The sequence below is a fragment of the Triticum urartu genome, chromosome 3 (assembly GCF_003073215.2).
Source record: "Triticum urartu cultivar G1812 chromosome 3, Tu2.1, whole genome shotgun sequence".
Lineage (NCBI taxonomy): Eukaryota > Viridiplantae > Streptophyta > Magnoliopsida > Poales > Poaceae > Triticum > Triticum urartu.
The window spans coordinates 692,476,603-692,494,189 of NC_053024.1; the positions used below are offsets into that span (position 1 = coordinate 692,476,603).

General features: G+C 43.0%; 1 long non-coding RNA gene across 1 annotated transcript; it reads left to right on the forward strand.

The window, feature by feature from the left end:
- Positions 1 to 16,235: 16,235 nt before the first annotated feature.
- On the forward strand, positions 16,236 to 17,209 carry LOC125549222. The gene is made up of 3 exons (XR_007301280.1): positions 16,236 to 16,640; positions 16,763 to 16,855; positions 16,943 to 17,209. It is a non-coding gene; the product is annotated as an uncharacterized LOC125549222 (long non-coding RNA).
- The last annotated feature ends 378 nt before the right edge of the window (positions 17,210 to 17,587 follow it).

Here is a 17,587-nt window from a genome sequence, read left to right on the forward strand (position 1 = left end):
GGTTTTCAGAGGAGATGGTGCTGATGAAGATGTTGATGGAGATTGCCCTCCCCGATGAGAGGAGCGTTGGTGATGACGATGGCGATGATTTCCCCCTCCCAGAGGGAAGTTTCCCCGCCAGAACAGCTCCGCCAGAGCCCTAGATTGGTTCCACCAAGGTTCTTTCTCGTGGCGGCGGAGTTTCGTCTGAGAAGATGGCTTATGATTTTTTTTCTCATCGAAAGACTTCATATAGCAGAAGATGGCCACCGGAGGGCCACCAGGGGCCCACGAGGTAGGGGGCGCGCCCCCACCGTCGTGGGCAGGGTGTGGCCCCCCTGGTGAACTTCTTGCGCTTAGTATTTTTTATATATTCTGAAAATGTCTTCCATGAAGTTTCAGGACTTTTGGACCTGTGCAGAATAGGTCTCTAATATTTGCTCCTTTTCCAGCCCAGAATCCCAGATGCCGGCATTCTCCCTCTTTATGCAAACCTTGTAAAATAAGAGAGAATAGGCATAAGTATTGTGACATAGTGTGTAATAACAGCCCATAATGCAATAAATAAAGATATAAAAGCATGATGCAAAATGGACGTATCAACTCCCCCTAGCTTAGACCTCGCTTGTCCTCAAGCGAAAGCCGAAATCGAAAAATATGTCCACATGTTTAGAGATAGAGGTGTCGATAAAAAAATACGGACATGAGGGCATCATGATCATTCTTAGAACAACAACTTGTATAATTCTTGTCATATAATCTCTTATGCTAGAGTAATAATTCAATCACAATTTCAAGTATGAATCGTAAACTTCATTGAAAACTAACAAACTATAATCTCAGTCATTGGAGCAATTGCAATTTATCATAACATAGGAAATAGTCAATGTATAAGAGCTTTTCAGCAAGTCCACATACTCAACTATCATATAGTCTTTCACAATTGCTGACACTCACACAATACTTATGGGTATGGAGTTTTAATCGGACACAGAGAAAGATAGGGGCTTATAGTTTTGCCTCCCAACGTTTTACCTCAAGGGTAATGTCAACAATAATAGTTCATGAAAACTCACATCCAATTAGCCATATATACCAGGATCTTTCCAACATACTGTGCTTGCCAAAGGATACAATGCAAAAAGGAAGGGTGAAGATCACCATGACTCTTATGCAAGGTAGGAGATAAAAGTAAAAGATAGGCCCTTCGTAGAGGGAAGCAGAGGTTGTCATGCGCTTTTATGGTTGGATGCACAAAATCTTAATGCGAAAGAACGTCACTTTATATTTCCACTTGTGATATGCACCTTTATTATGCAGTATGTCTCTTTTATTTCTTCCATATCACACGATCGTATAAAGCTTATTTTCTCCCACACTAATAAGTCATACATATTTAGAGAGCAATTTTTATTGCTTGCACTGATGACAACTTACTTGGAGGATCTTACTCAATGCATAGGTAGATATGGTGGACTCTCATGGCAAAACTGGTTTAAGGGTATTTGAAAGCACAAGTAGTATCTCTACTTGGTGTGATGAATTTGGCTAGCATGAGGGGGAAAGGCAAGCTCAACCATGTTGGATGATCCATGACAATATAATTTATCTCAGATGTAAGAAAACATAACCCATTATGTTGTCTTCCTTGTCCAACGTCAACTCTTTAGCATGTCATATTTTAATGAGTGCTCACAATCATAAAGGATGTCCAAGATAGTATATTTATATGTGAAGACCTCCCTTTCTTTATTACTTTCTATTAATTGCAACGATGACCAAAACTATGTTTGTCAACTCTAAACAACTTTTATTCATCATACTTTTTCTATGTGAGCTCATTACTCTCCACAAGATCCACATGATCTCTTTGTTTCTTTTTATTTCTTTCTCTTTTCTTTTGTTCCCTTAGGATCATGGCAAAATAATCAAGCCCTTGACTCAACACTAATCTTTATTATATAGCTCACAGACTCGATTACATAGAGGAATTATAAAGCAAAACTCACGACTAGATCATAATAAGAACTTTTATTCTAATAGATCAAGATATTACCAAAAGGATCGAACTAAGAAAAACGGTAAAGATAAAAGTGATGGTGATACGATACCGGGGCACTCCCCCAAGCTTGGCAGTTGCCCAGATACTCAATTCTTCTTTGTTGGTGGAGAAGGTGATGGTTTTGTTGATGGCGTAGGCTTGTCGTCCTTCTTCCAAGGCATAGGCTCACCATCATAGAAGGATGATCGAGTCTCCTGAAACCTCAAATCTGCAGCCAAACTCATCCTCTTGAATCTATATTCATACTCACAGTTTTGATTTTGCAGGTCATAGATCTGGGCTTGGAGGTGCTCGTTTTTCTCATGAAGCTTGAAGATGGCCTCCCCAATGTCCTTGACGTCCAGCTTGTGGTTGTTGATGAACTCCGTGATCATAATGTGATTGGAATCGAGACCATACTCCACCATCTCCTGACACTTGAAAATTTCTTGCTCCAATGCCTCGAGCCTTGCCTCCGTGCTTCCTGTCTTCCTTGGTCCCTCAGCATCGCGGATGTGCAACAACCCCTCACGCATCTCAATGGTTTGAGGGTGTTGCAGCACTTCTGCGAGGTAGGGGTTGATGACCTTCTCGAAGAACTGGTCCTTGGGGGCGCTTGAAGATGACATGACGACCTGGATCTGTTAGAAAAACAGCTCGAAACAAAACAGGAGATTTTTGCGTGATACGGGAGTCAAAACCTCCGGGAGATTATATAATGAATTTTTACCGACCAAAATACGTGTCGTGTATGAAAACGGAGTCCGGAGAGCACACGAGGTGCCCACGAGGTAGGGGGGCGCGCCCAGTAGGGTAGGGCGCGCCCTCCACCCTCGTCGAGGCCTCGTGTCCTTCCCGGACTGCTTCTTATTTTTCTATTTTTCTAAATATTCCAAAACGGAGAAATATTGTCTTAAAAACTGTATTGGAGTCGGTTCACTTACCGTACCACATACCTATTCCTTTTCGGAGTCTGAAACGTTCTGGAAAGTGTCCCTTATGTATTCCTCCGGGGTTACGATTTCAATAACATTGGTTTCAACATTTAGGGGATTACCTGAGATAAAATGTTTAATTCTTTGACCGTTCGCCACCTTCGGATTTGTGCCTTCGAAGTTGTTGATTTTTATGGCACCGGAACGATAGACCTCCTTGATACCGTAAGGACCTTCCCATTTAGAGAGAAGTTTTCCTGCAAAAAAATCTTAAACGAGAGTAGTATAGCAATACATAATCACCTACATTAAACTCACGCTTTTGTATCCTTTTATCATGCCATCTTTTAACTTTTTCTTTAAACAACTTGGCATTTTCGCAGGCTTGGGTTCTCCATTCATCGAGTGAGCTAATATCAAATAACCTCTTCTCACCGGCAAGTTTAAAATCATAGTTGAGCTCTTTAATAGCCCAATATGCCTTGTTTCTCGTTCAAGAGGTAAGTGACATGCTTTTCCATAAACCATTTTATACGGAGACATACCCATAGGATTTTTATATGCAGTTCTATAGGCCCATAATGCATCATCAAGTTTCTTGGACCAATTCTTTCTAGATTTATTAACAGTCTTTTGCAAAATTAATTTGAGCTCTCTATTACTCAATTCTACTAGCAAGCATTTTACGGAAAGCACCATGAATAAAATGTGAACCACCATCAGTCATTAAATATCTAGGGACTCCAAATCTTGGAAAAATAACTTCTTTAAGCATTTTAATAGAAGTGTTATGATCAACACTACTAGTTGGAATAGCTTCTACCCACTTAGTAACGTAATCAACAGCAACTAAAATATGTGTATATCCATTAGAGGAAGGAAAAGGTCCCATATAGTCAAAGCCCCAAACATCAAATGGTTCAATAACGAGTGAACAGTTCATAGGCATTTCTTGACATCTACTAATATTACCATTTCTTTGACATTCATCACAAGATAAAACAAACTTACGGGCATCCTTGAAGAGAGTAGGCCAATAAAAACCAGATTGCAATACCTTATGTGCAGTCCTATCACCAGCATGGTGTCCTTCATAAGCTTCGGAGTGACACTTGCGTAGGATCTGTTCCTGTTCATGCTCAGGTACACAACGTCTAATAACACCATCTACTCCTTCTTTATAAAGATGTGGGTCATCCCAAAAGTAATGCCTCAAATCATAGAAGAACTTTTTCTTTTGCTGGTATGTGAAACTAGGTGGTATAAACTTAGCAACAATGTAATTAGCATAATCAGCATACCATGGAGCAGTATGAGAAGCATTTATGACATTTAATTTCTCATCAGGAAAGCTATCATCAATAGGTAGTGGGTCATCAAGCATATTTTCTAACCTAGACAAGTTGTCTGCAACGGGGTTCTCAGCTCCCTTTCCATCAACAATATGTAAGTCAAATTCTTGTAGCAAGAGAACCCATCTAATAAGTCTAGGTTTAGCATCTTTCTCTTTTCCATAAGATATTTAATAGCAGCATGATCAGTGTGAATAGTTACTTTAGAATCAACAATATAAGGTCTGAACTTATCACAAGCAAATACAACTGCTAAGAATTCTTTTTCAGTAGTAGCATAATTTCTTTGAGCATTGTCTAGGGTTTTACTAGCATATTGAATAACATTTAATTTCTTATGAACTCTTTGCCCTAGAACAGCACCTACAGCATAATCACTAGCATCACACATAATTTCAAAGGGTAAATTCCAATCAGGTGGCTGAACAATAGGTGCAGAGTTTAATGCTTTCTTAAGTATTTCAAATGATTCTACACAATCATCATCAAAGACAAATGGTATATCTTTTCGTAATAAATTAGTCAGAGGCCGAGAAATTTTTGAGAAGTCCTTAATGAACCTCCTATAAAATCCGGCGTGACCAAGAAAACTTCTTATACCTTTGATGTCCTTGGGACATGGCATCTTCTCAATAGCATCAACCTTGGCTTTATCAACCTCAATACCTCTTTCGGAAACTTTATGCCCCAAGACAATACCTTCATTAACCATAAAGTGGCACTTTTCCCAATTCAAGACAAGATTAGTTTCTTCACATCTCTGCAGAACTCGATCAAGGTTGCTTAAGCAATCATCAAAAGAAGATCCATAGACGGAGAAATCGTCCATGAAAACCTCACAAATCTTTTCACAAAAGTCTGAGAATATAGCCATCATGCATCTTTGAAAGGTAGCAGGTGCATTACATAAACCAAAAGGCATACTCTATAAGCAAAAGTACCAAAAGGTCAAGTAAAAGTAGTCTTTGATTGATCTTTGGCTGACACAAGTATTTGAGAGAAACCAGAATAACCATCTAGAAAGCAAAAATGTGTATGTTTGGATAATCTTTCTAGCATTTGATCGATAAAAGGTAAGGGGTAATGATCCTTTTTAGTGGCCTTATTTAATTTGCGGAAATCAATTACCATCCTATAACCTGTAATAATTCTTCGAGGAATCAATTCATCTTTATCATTAGGAACGACAGTAATACCTCCCTTCTTAGGGACACAATGGACAGGACTTACCCACTGACTATCAGCAACGGGATAGATTATACCTGCCTCAAGGAGCTTTAGTATTTCCTTTCTTACCACTTCTTTCAGTTTAGGATTCAGCCGTCATTGATGATCATGAACTGGTTTAGCATCTTCTTCCAAATTTATTTTATGTTGACATAGAGGGGGACTAATGCCCTTAAGATCATCAAGAGTATACCCAATAGCAGCATGGTGCTTCTTCAGAGTTTTCAATAATCTCTCTTATGCTCTGAAAGGTTAGCACTAATAATAACAGGATATATCTTTTTCTCATCAAGATAAGCATATTTAAGAGTATCAGGTAACGGTTTAAGCTCAAACGCGGGATCACCCTTGGGTGGAGGAGGATCCCCTAGGATTTCAACAGGCAAATTGTGTTTCAGAATAGGTTCCTGTTTAAAGAATACTTCATCTATTTCCCTTCTTTCATTCATAAACATATCATTTTAATGGTCTAGCAAATATTGTTCTAAAGGATCACTAGGAGGTATGGCAATGGAAGCAAGACCAATAATTTCATCCTTACTAGGTAATTCTTCTTCACGGTGTTGTCTACTAAATTTAGAGAAATTAAATTCATGTGACATATCATCTAAACCGATAGTAAAAACATCCTTTTTGCAATCTATCTTAGCATTAACAGTGTTTAAGAAGGGTCTACCAAATATAATGGGACAAAAGCTATCTTGTGGGGAACCAAGAACAAGAAAATCAGCAGGATATTTAGTCCCACACAAGACTTCAACATCTCTAACAATTCCCATTGGTGAAATAGTATCTCTATTGGCAAGTTTAATTGTGACATCAATATCTTCTAACTCAACAGGTGCAATATCATGCATGATTTCTCTATATAGGCTAATAGGTATTGCACTAGCACTGGCACTCATATCACATAAGCCATGATAACAATGATATCCTATTTTAACAGAAATAACAGGCATGCCTACCACAGGTCTAGGTTTATCTTTAGCACAAGGTTTAGCAATTCTAGCAGTTTCATCACAGAAATAAATAACATGCCCATCAATATTATCAGACTAGAGATCTTTAACGATAGCAGTATTAGGTTCAACTTTAATTTGCTCAGGAGGTGCATAAGTTTTAATATTGCTTTTACGAACCACAGTTGAAGCTTTAGCATGATCCTTTATCCTGACAGGGAAAGGTGGTTTCTCAACATAGGAAGTAGGAACAATAGGATCATTATAAGTGATAGTCTTTTCTTCAACTTTAATAGGTGCAGCTACTTTTACTTCTATGGGAGGATGATATTTAAACCAATTCTCCTTGGGGAGATCAACATAAGTAGCAAAAGATTCATAGAAATAAGCTACTATCTCAGAGCCAAGTCCATATTTAGTGCTAAATTTACGGAAAATATCGGTATCCATAAAAGATTTAACACAATCAAACCTAGGTATCATACCTGACTCCTTACCTTTGTCGAGGTCCCAATCTTCAGAGTTGTGTTTAATTCTTTCCAATAAATCCCATTTGAATTCAATAGTCTTCATCATAAAAGAGCCAGCACAAGAAGTATCAAGCATGGTGCGATTGCTATCAGAAAGCCGATCATAAAAATTTTGAATAATCATTTCTCTTGAGAGCTCATGATTGGGGCATGAATATAACATTGATTTAAGCCTCCCCCAAGCTTGAGCGATGCTTTCTCCTTCGCGAGGCCAAAAATTATATATATAATTGCGATCACGATGAACAAGATGCATAGGATAAAACTTCTGATGAAATTCCAATTTCAATCGTTTGTAGTTCCATGACCCCATATCATCACGTAGCCTATACCATGTCGATGCATCTCCCTTCAAAGATAAAGGGAAGACCTTCTTCTTAACAACATCTCCGGGTACACCTGCAAGCTTAAATAATCCACAAACTTCATCCACATATATTAGATGCTCATCGGGATGCTTTGTTCCATCTCCTACAAAAGGATTAGCTAGCAGTTTTTATATCATACCCGAAGGAATTTCGAAGCAGACATTTTCATTTCCAGTAGGTTCTGTAGGTTGAGGAGCAACTCTTTGCTCTACTGGTCGGGGTGAAGATACCCCGAACAAGCCCCTTAGAGGATTACTTTCCATAGTAACAAGTGACAGTAAATTTCAGCACACTATATAAATTTTTCTTTACCAAATTCCACCTACCAAAGGCGCTTCACTCCCCGGCAACGGCGCCAGAAAAGAGTCTTGATGACCCACAAGTATAGGGGATCTATCGTAGTCCTTTCGATAAGTAAGAGTGTCGAACCCAACGAGGATCAGAAGCAAATGATAAGCGGTTTCCAGCAAGGTATTCTCTGCAAGTACTAAAATAAGTGGTAACAGATAGTTTTGTGATAGGATAATTTGTAACGAGCAACAAGTAACAAAAGTAAATAAAGTGCAGCAAAGTGTCCCAATCCTTTTTGTAGCAAAGGACAAGCCTGGACAAACTCTTATATAGAGAAAAGCGCTCCCGAGGACACATGGGAATATCGTCAAGCTAGTTTTCATCACGCTCATATGATTCGCATTCGGTACTTTGATAATTTGGTATGTGGGTGGACCGGTGCTTGGGTACTGTCCTTACTTGGACAAGCATCCCACTTATGATTAACCTCTATTGCAAGCATCCGCAACTACAACAAAAGTATTAAGGTAAACCTAACCATAGCATGAAACATATGGATCCAAATCAGCCCCTTACGAAGCAACACGTAAACTAGGGTTTAAGCTTCTGTCACTCTAGCAACCCATCATCTACTTATTACTTCCCAATGCCTTCCTCTAGGCCCAAATAATGGTGAAGTGTCATGTAGTCGACGTTCACATAACACCACTAGAGGAGAGACAACATACATCTCATCAAAATATCAAACGAATACAAAATTCACATGACTACTAATAGCAAGACTTCTCCCATGTCCTGAGGAACAAATGTAACTACTCACAAAGCATATTCATGTTCATAATCAGAGGGGTATTAATACGCATAAAGGATCTGAACATATGATCTTCCACCAAATAAACCAACTAGCATCAACTACAAGGAGTAATTAACACTACTAGCAACCTACTAGCACCAATCCCGGACTTGGAGACAAGAATTGGATACAAGAGATGAACTAGGGTTTTGAGAGGAGATGGTGCTGATGAAGATGTTGATGGAGATTGCCCTCTCCCGATGAGAGGAGCGTTGGTGATGACGATGGTGATGATTTCCCCCTCCCGGAGGGAAGTTTCCCCGGCAGAGCAGCTCCGCCAGAGCCCTAGATTGGTTCCGCCAAGGTTCCGCCTCATGGCGGCGGAGTTTCGTCCGAGAAAATGGCTTATGATTTTTTTTCTCATCGAAAGACTTCATATAGCAGAAGATGGCCACCGGAGGGCCACCAGGGGGCCCACGAGGTAGGGGGCGCGCCCAGGGGGTAGCACGCGCCCCCACCCTCGTGGACAGGGTGTGGCCCCCCTGGTGAACTTCTTGCGCTTAGAATTTTTTATATATTCTGAAAACGTCTTCCGTGAAGTTTCAGGACTTTTGGAGCTGTGCAGAATAGGTCTCTAATATTTTCTCTTTTTCCAGCCTAGAATCCCAGCTGCCGGCATTCTCCCTCTTTATGCAAACCTTGTAAAATAAGAGAGAATAGGCATAAGTTTGTGACATAATGTGTAATAACAGCCCATAATGCAATAAATATCGATATAAAAGCATGTTGCAAAATGGACGTATCAACCCGCAGCCCAAACCCTAGTTTAGATCCCCCATCGCACCCCTCCTCACTCGCCGCCGCTGCCACCTCCTCCCCGTCCCCTGCACCACTCCTCGTCGCCAACCTACGGCGCCCGATGCCGCCCGATTCCGGCACCGTCCGACGGCGCCCGATCCCCCCCCCCCCCACCGCTCCATCCTCCCCATCGACCAAATCGACCGCGCCCTCCCACCCACACATCACTGCCGCCACCTACCGTCCCGTCTGACCTCGCCGCCGCTACCCACCGCCCCGTCTGACCTCATCGCCGGCCGGCCCTCCCGCTCTCTCCCCCCCATAGCCGCCGGCCCCTCCCTCTCCTCCCATCAGAAGAGAAGAGGGGCCTCTGTTTGTACGAGGGGACGGTTGCGTCTCGTCCTCGCGCGGATCGAGCCAGACGCGCGTCGTCGTCAAGAGCTAGAGACGCCATGGGAGTGCAGATCGAGGCGGGATCCTTCTGTTGGGGAACGTAGTAATTTCAAAAAATTTCCTACGCACACGCAAGATCATGGTGATGCATAGCAACGAGAGGGGAGAGTGTGATCTACGTACCCTTGTAGACCGACAGCGGAAGCGTTAGCACAACACGGTTGATGTAGTCGTACGTCTTCACGGCCCGACCGATCAAGCATCGAAACTACGGCACCTCCGAGTTCTAGCACACGTTCAGCTCGATGACGATCCCCGGACTCCGATCCAGCAAAGTGTCGTGGAAGAATTCCGTCAGCACGACGGCGTGGTGACGATCTTGATGTACTACCATCGCAGGGCTTCGCCTAAGCACCGCTACAATATTATCGAGGATTATGGTGGAAGGGGGCACCGCACACGGCTAAGAATATGATCACGTGGATTAACTTGTGTGTCTAGGGGTGCCCCCTGCCTCCGTATATAAAGGTACAAGGGGGAGGTGCGGCCGGCCAGGAGGATGGCGCGCCAGGAGGAGTCCTACTCCCACCGGGAGTAGGATTCCCCCCCTTTCCTAGTTGGAATAGGATTCGGGAAGGGGGAAAGAGGAGAGAGAGAAGGAAGGGGGGGACGTCGCCCCCCTCTCCTTGTCCTATTCGGACTAGGGGGGAGGGGCGCGCGGCCCAGCCCTGGCCACCTCTCCTCTCTTCCACTAAAGCCCACTAAGGCCCATATACCTCCCGGGGGGTTCCGGTAACCTCCCGGTACTCCGGTAAAATCCCGATTTCACCCGGAACACTTCCGATATCCAAATATAGGCTTCCAATATATCAATCTTTATGTCTCGACCATTTCGAGACTCCTCGTCATGTCCGTGATCACATCCGGGACTCCGAACAAACTTCGGTACATCAAAATGCATAAACTCATAATATAACTGTCATCAAAACCTTAAGCGTGCGGACCCTACGGGTTCGAGAACAATGTAGACATGACCGAGACACGTCTCCGGTCAATAACCAATAGCGGAACCTGGATGCTCATATTGGTTCCCACATATTCTACGAAGATCTTTATCGGTCAGACCGCATAACAACATACGTTATTCCCTTTGTCATCGGTATGTTACTTGCCCGAGGTTCGATCGTCGGTATCTCAATACCTAGTTCAATCTCGTTACCGGCAAGTCTCTTTACTTGTTTCGTAATACATCATCTCGCAACTAACGCATTAGTTGCAATGCTTGCAAGGCTTATGTGATGTGCATTACCGAGAGGGCCCAGAGATACCTCTCCGACAATCGGAGTGACAAATCCTAATCTCGAAATACGCCAACCCAACATTTACCTTTGGAGATACCTGTAGAGCTCCTTTATAATCACCCAGTTACGTTGTGACGTTTGGTAGCACACAAAGTGTTCCTCCGGCAAACGGGAGTTGCATAATCTCATAGTCATAGGAACATGTATAAGTCATGAAGAAAGCAATAGCAACATACTAAACGATCGGGTGCTAAGCTAATGGAATGGGTCATGTCAATCACATCATTCTCCTAATGATGTGATCCTGTTAATCAAATGGCAACACATGTCTATGGTTAGGAAACATAACCATCTTTGATTAACGAGCTAGTCAAGTAGAGGCATACTAGTGACACTTTGTTTGTCTATGTATTCACACATGTATTATGTTTCCGGTTAATACAATTTTAGCATGAATAATAAACATTTATCATGAAATAAGGAAATAAATAATAACTTTATTATTGCCTCTAGGGCATATTTACTTCACCTTCTTCCTCCGTCTGCTTCTGCTCTCTCGCCCATCTTCTCCCCATCCCTTCCATTCCCTCCCGCTGCTGCTAGATTTGGGGGTGGGGAGAGAGCCATGCCAATGTCGATGTCGGTTGGCTGATTTGGTTCTTTGCTCCCCAGGTGGCCTCCGCGTATCTCCTTCGCCCGCTCGAGCCATAGAAGCATGGGCGCGAACGGCCCTGTTAGCAGCACCGCCGCCTCATCATCCTCTTTGCCGGCCACTGGTGGCTGCGGCGGCGGCGTGGCCCAGAAGCCGTGGCTGTTCGTCGGGCTCGGGAACCCCGGCAAGATGTACAAGGGGACCCGCCACAACATAAGATTCCGGCGCTCCATCTTTCTGGATCACGCTTTGCTTGTCTTGTAAGGAGCTGTGCGTTTTCAGCTGGTAGCCCTGTCGACTGTCCAAGTTAATCATGATGCAATTCATAAATCCTACTAGTAATTGCTAGAAATTACTGCAATTTTCTGAAGCCGATTTAACTATGTCTACAAACACTGATGTTGCGTGGCTGGAAAGGCTAAGTAGGCTTGATGCTAAGCTCTTCGCCAGGGTAAAGGTGTTATATTTTTAGTTGCTTGATACTACAAACTCTTGGCTTTCAGTTAACTGCATACTGTCCCGATTAGTGTGATTAGTTGAACTATACTTTGGATTATAGTATGTCACTATTATATCCTGTTGGTAATCATTATGTTGTTGCATACAGGTTGACGAGATGGGGTTCAGACGCCCCAGCAAGATCCAGGTCGTCACGCTTCCCATGATCCTCACGTTGCCCTACAAGAACCTCGTAGCCCAGGCGCACAACGACTCTGGCAAGACCACCTGCTTCGTCCTCGGCATGCTTAGCCGCGTCGACCCCAGCCTCAGGACTCCCCAGGCCATCTGCATCTGCCCTACCAAGGAGCTTGCGCAGCAGGTCCCTCTCTCATCTCATCTAGTTACTGAATACTCCTCTGACTGCTATTTTCCACCTGTAATCTGATTATTAATGTACCCAAATGTTAATTGGACCACCTGTCTAGTATAGGACAAGTCAGTGAATGCTAGTATGTGTTTTACTAAATTCATCAGATAGTTAACTCACTGTGAGATGTCCACTCTTGTTTTCTTAATTCATCAGATAGCAGGAAATTCCGCCCTGCTTTGTCGAACTGTTTCTGACCATGTTTGCCCGCATTGCGTGTTCTGTGCAGGTGTTGATGCAGGCAGATCTGTTCCTGAACAAGCTGACCAGCGTGTGCGAGAGGAGCACGGAGAAGGGCTCTATGTGGGTCACCATGAAGCGATGTGAGAGACCCCCTACCCTTATAGCTGGTTCGTGTGGTGTGGGTTGTAGATTTGATGGGTTCAGCAACTCTGATGTGACGAGTTGTTCGATGTGCGCAGCGTCGATGAAGTGTCAGGCTAGGTTGAAGAAGATGGCGAGTAAGGGGGAGCCTGTTGAGTACCGGTGCCTGGTCTGCGCCACTGATGGCAAGAGGAACATCTCCACCTCGGTATTATTCACTTTCTCTCTGCCGCTGGTTCGGCATTATGTCTGCTGGATGTGTTTTGCCTTGATTCTGTGCCTGATGGTAATCAGGTTGCCGTTATTTAGCCCCCTTGTGTGCTATGATTGTGAATTATAGATCAGACATTTTCATATTTCCTTCGTGTATCTGCTGTATGAACTGAAACAACTCCAGTTTGCACACATGCTAAATAGAATTTTTGTTGGTTGTTACTTCCAATTGAGGACTGTTTGTTGGTGTTGAGAAATCGATAGGTAGGTCGGTAAATATAATGGAAGAACTTACATTAGATTTTCGTTGGTTTTAGAATGTCTATTTCGTGGTCTTTTCTGATAATGGAAGAACTTATATTAATTTGCTGGTTGTTGGTTTCTATGTACTCCCTCCTTAATTCAAAGCTGAGACTTATTTTTGATCGGAGGGAGTACATGCTTGTAACAGCCTTGAATTAGTCATTTCAGAATTCAGATAGAAACTACCTTTTGGGGAGCCTTCTATTCAGTCATAGCCTTGACATGGTCGACCCTTGACCCTCCATGTTTTTCAGGTACAAAATTGGCCATAGTTCTGTACATGACGTGTTTGGTGCATCTCTTTTCAGGTACGAGATGGCTCTGACCAGAATTGGTCTTGCTAGCATCGCCGTCATGGGGCAGAACCTTGCCCTCAACCTTCTCCCGCTCCCTTTTTGCTCAGGCAGTGGTGCACATCCCGCGCCAGTTCAAGGTGTCGGACTGTTTCCTGAACAGGAAGAAGGACTACAAGGACGTGAGGTTCTCCCAGGTCGTCTCCAACGCGGTCGACATGAAGCTCAGGGATGACCTTGAGAGGCTCAAGAAGATCAGGTATAACGTCGCCGTTCCCTGTTCTTTTTCCCCCTTACTATTGGTTGATATATGACTATGTGTTAGATTCAACTACTGAAGATGCTTGCACTTCATATCAGGACTAGCAGTTTGTGTCTTGCCTGGTAGTATACAGTTTAATTTGCTATTATTAGCTAGGGTTGTTGATAGACTTAATTTTCTGCTGGAAGTCAAATCTCCTAAACACTAGAATGCCTGAAATGTCAGGGTAACAAGTACTAGCCATGTGCTTCATTCTATGTACCGTTCTGGTGTCTGTGCATGTATGGGCTAGCTTTTTGTGTAGAATAGTGAGTTGATGCTTCTTTCTACAGAAATACAGCATGTTAGCTCTATGGATGTTTATTTACCTGCAACTTCTGCCAGCTCTAACTTGGTTATATAACAGTTCAATTCAGTCAAATATTTGGGGTGTTGATACACTACTATGCAAGTTCTATGGTATGTGAGTTCCTTCTATTGCTGCAAGCATTGACACAATATGTCATGTGCAGGGAGCTCCGCATCCGAGTCTCGTCCATCCTCGGCAGCAAGGAGCTGGGCCAAGGGAGCAAGCAGCGCTGCTGGTTACTTGGGGCCAGATCGAGTAAGATGGCGCACCATGGCGTGTGGCGGCCTATTTTGCTTCCAAGAGCAGTACTGTTTATTTGAAATGAGATGTACTCATCTACTGCCTAGTAAACAGTATTGCCTAGTACTGTTTATTTTGCTTCCAAGAGCAGTACTGTTTATTTTGCTTCCATGGCGTGTGGCGGCCTATTTTGAATGATTGTCATGTACTGTGATGTAGTGAGCTGTATGAGTGAAATGAAATTTAATCAAGAGAATTATTGAGTGTTTGCTGTTCAAATGTGTAAACTGGAAATCAGTGAATAAAAAGACCAAATACTCTATTGGACCAAATAATATATGGGCTCTAAAAAGGCTATGGCCCAAATAATAGTGGACTGAAACATTGTTTATTTCTGGAAAACATGAACAAAAAGGCTTAATGAAATGGTCTGCAAAAGTGCTATGGCCCAGAAAATTAAAAGGCCGAATTGTTGGGCTTGGCCCATGAAGCTGACAAAAAATTCATAGGAAAAAATATATAAATGGGCTGAATTAACGGGTTTGGCCTATATAAACATCGAATTGGACCGGGCTGATTCTTATTCACGTCAGCTTGCCACGCTGGATCCTACGTGTCCTGGGGAGACTGCTAGTGACCAAAAATTTGGTCAAAGAACCAACAACCTTTTACAGAAGGTCGTTAATTTCAGTTTACGACCGCCAACTTTTGACCTTCTGTTTTTGGTCAAAAAAAAGTCACAAATAAAAATTAATGATCTTTCAACGGTCAATAGTGAGAGTTACAAATTGACATATTTCTTGTAGTGTTTCCATCTCAAACACGAACTAGCAAAGGGGAAAAGTCAAGAGGAGGCGAGAAAAGCGACCAGAGAAGGAAAGAACAACTGAGAGAATGGAGATGGCAAAGAAAAGAAGCTGAGAATCAAAGAACGGAAGTAAGAAGAGGGGGAAAAGAAGAATCTGGAGAGAGAGAGAGGAACAGGGGATAAGACTAGAGCGGCATAACGCCAGACCTACAGCGGCAAAGCGGTGGCAGGGCCTTATGGGAATATATGTACTAGTCTTTGACTAAAAGAAAAAAAACACGAGTTGGCTATCCCTCTCCTGAGTTAAACGGGCCAAGAACGGTACAACCATCCAGACACGTTAAGTTTTTTTTTGAGACAATCTCACGAAGCTTTTATTTCAAACCGTCACCACATTTACAGGGACGAAGGAAATCCCGTCGGGCTGGCCTAACCAAACATGGCAGCCCGCCCCTATCCTCAAAGCATGCTTCGCTAGATTGTGAGACTCAAAATTTGACCTTCTAAACTCATGAACTAAATTACAAGAAACAAAGGAAGATAGATAAAGTTTGATCTCTTGGACAATTGCTCCATATGCAGCAGCGCCTCCTTTATGAACTTCTTCGACAACCCCTTTACGATCAGAAACAATATGCACCCGATGCTCGTTCAGGTCCTTGGCTAGCACTATACCTTCTCGTATTCCTAAGGATTCCAATATTGCTGGATCACCAATGGAGGTGTAAACAAAAGCTGAAGCTCCCAGGAATTTACCCGTACCATCTCTGCATAGAGCACCCACTGCACCATACTCACCTCTTCTGCCCACGGCTGCATCAACCGAATATGGCTAATCCTAACTGTTTGCACGCGCAACGCGAATCGGCGCCGTTGCTGGGACATGTGGATGCGAGCAACCGTGGACCATCTGGTCCCACGCAATTACCCCTCTTCCCATTTTCCTCGGGGCATACGGCCGGAATACAATCAAATCGTATCTGCACCATGCCTATGACACCCTGCTCACACGTTCCCTCAACAGCCAGCCAAACTCCTCCTCTCTCTCCGTCATCTCAGATCCAGCCGCCCCTTCCATCTCCTCTTCCACAACCGGCCACCGTCCCGATCTGAAGGTCTCCGACCAGATCAGCCTCCTCCCCACCACGGCGTGCGGTGAGGAGTCCCCGGATCGCTCGCCGTCACCCAGTGCGGTGCAGATCTGGTAGTCCGCCCTCACCAAGCATTCGATGCGTTGACGGCTCCTAGCACCAGATACCACGACGAACGAGCTGTGTTCTGCCTCCTCCGGCTGCCGAGGACCACGGACGCCACTTCGTCTCACCGGCTAGCTTAGCATCAGCACCGACCACTACTCACAGGTAATCCCCCATTCCCCGCTTGCCAAATCTAGGAGTTGTATTACTAGGTAATAAGGATTGGGATCGCTTCTTCCTGCTTGCCCATGATTTGTGTTACAGATTGATATGGATTTTGATTGCAGGTGTGCAAAATTGTTGCTACGTCATGGATCTAGTAGCACATGGATCTATCACTTTTGCTCTTGGTCTTGTGTTCTCCAGTGCGTGATGAATTTGTATGATGCGGGTGCTATTCAACTATTCTTCCATTTATTCTGTTTCTTGCTTCTGATTTGATCTTTCTAAACTTGCCTACTTTCAAGGATGATGATGAAATGGAGGCTGGACGACGTCTGCCACACGAGTTAACATGCCAGGCTCCTGACTTACTTTAGTTCATGTCTTCATGACCAGCAAGTTGTCCTGGTTCCTGCATAGATTGTAATTTTGTAGGCAGAATTGTACAAGAACTTTTCGGATGTCCCACTCGTACTTTGCAGAATTTTGACGAAGGACTTGTATGTTTTAACAGAACTTTGTTTTACAGAGTAGACACTCTGAATAAATTGCTAACGAACTTTATTTTTGTATGTAACATGGGTTCTTTTTTTTGTTAATGTGGTGTCTGGAAACAAAAATGGACATAAACTTTATTAATACTTTTTTTGAACTCTATCATCAAAACCTGAAGAACTTGTTCAAAGTTTTCCTTATTATAAGTTCTTCAACTTTTGATAATAAAGTTCAAAAGAAGTGCTACTAACGTTCTTCAAAAGTTCTGAGCTATAGTAGAGTTTCCATGGCTAAGTTACAAAGTTTGGTTCTTGTTTATACAATTTCTTTCTCCTGAAACAAACTAATATGAAAATTAGGACATTTTTGAATCCCAAGGAGCAGTGGTTCTTGTTTATACCATTATTATAAATTCTTAAACTATATTTTTATTCATCACTTGCCTATTATTATAA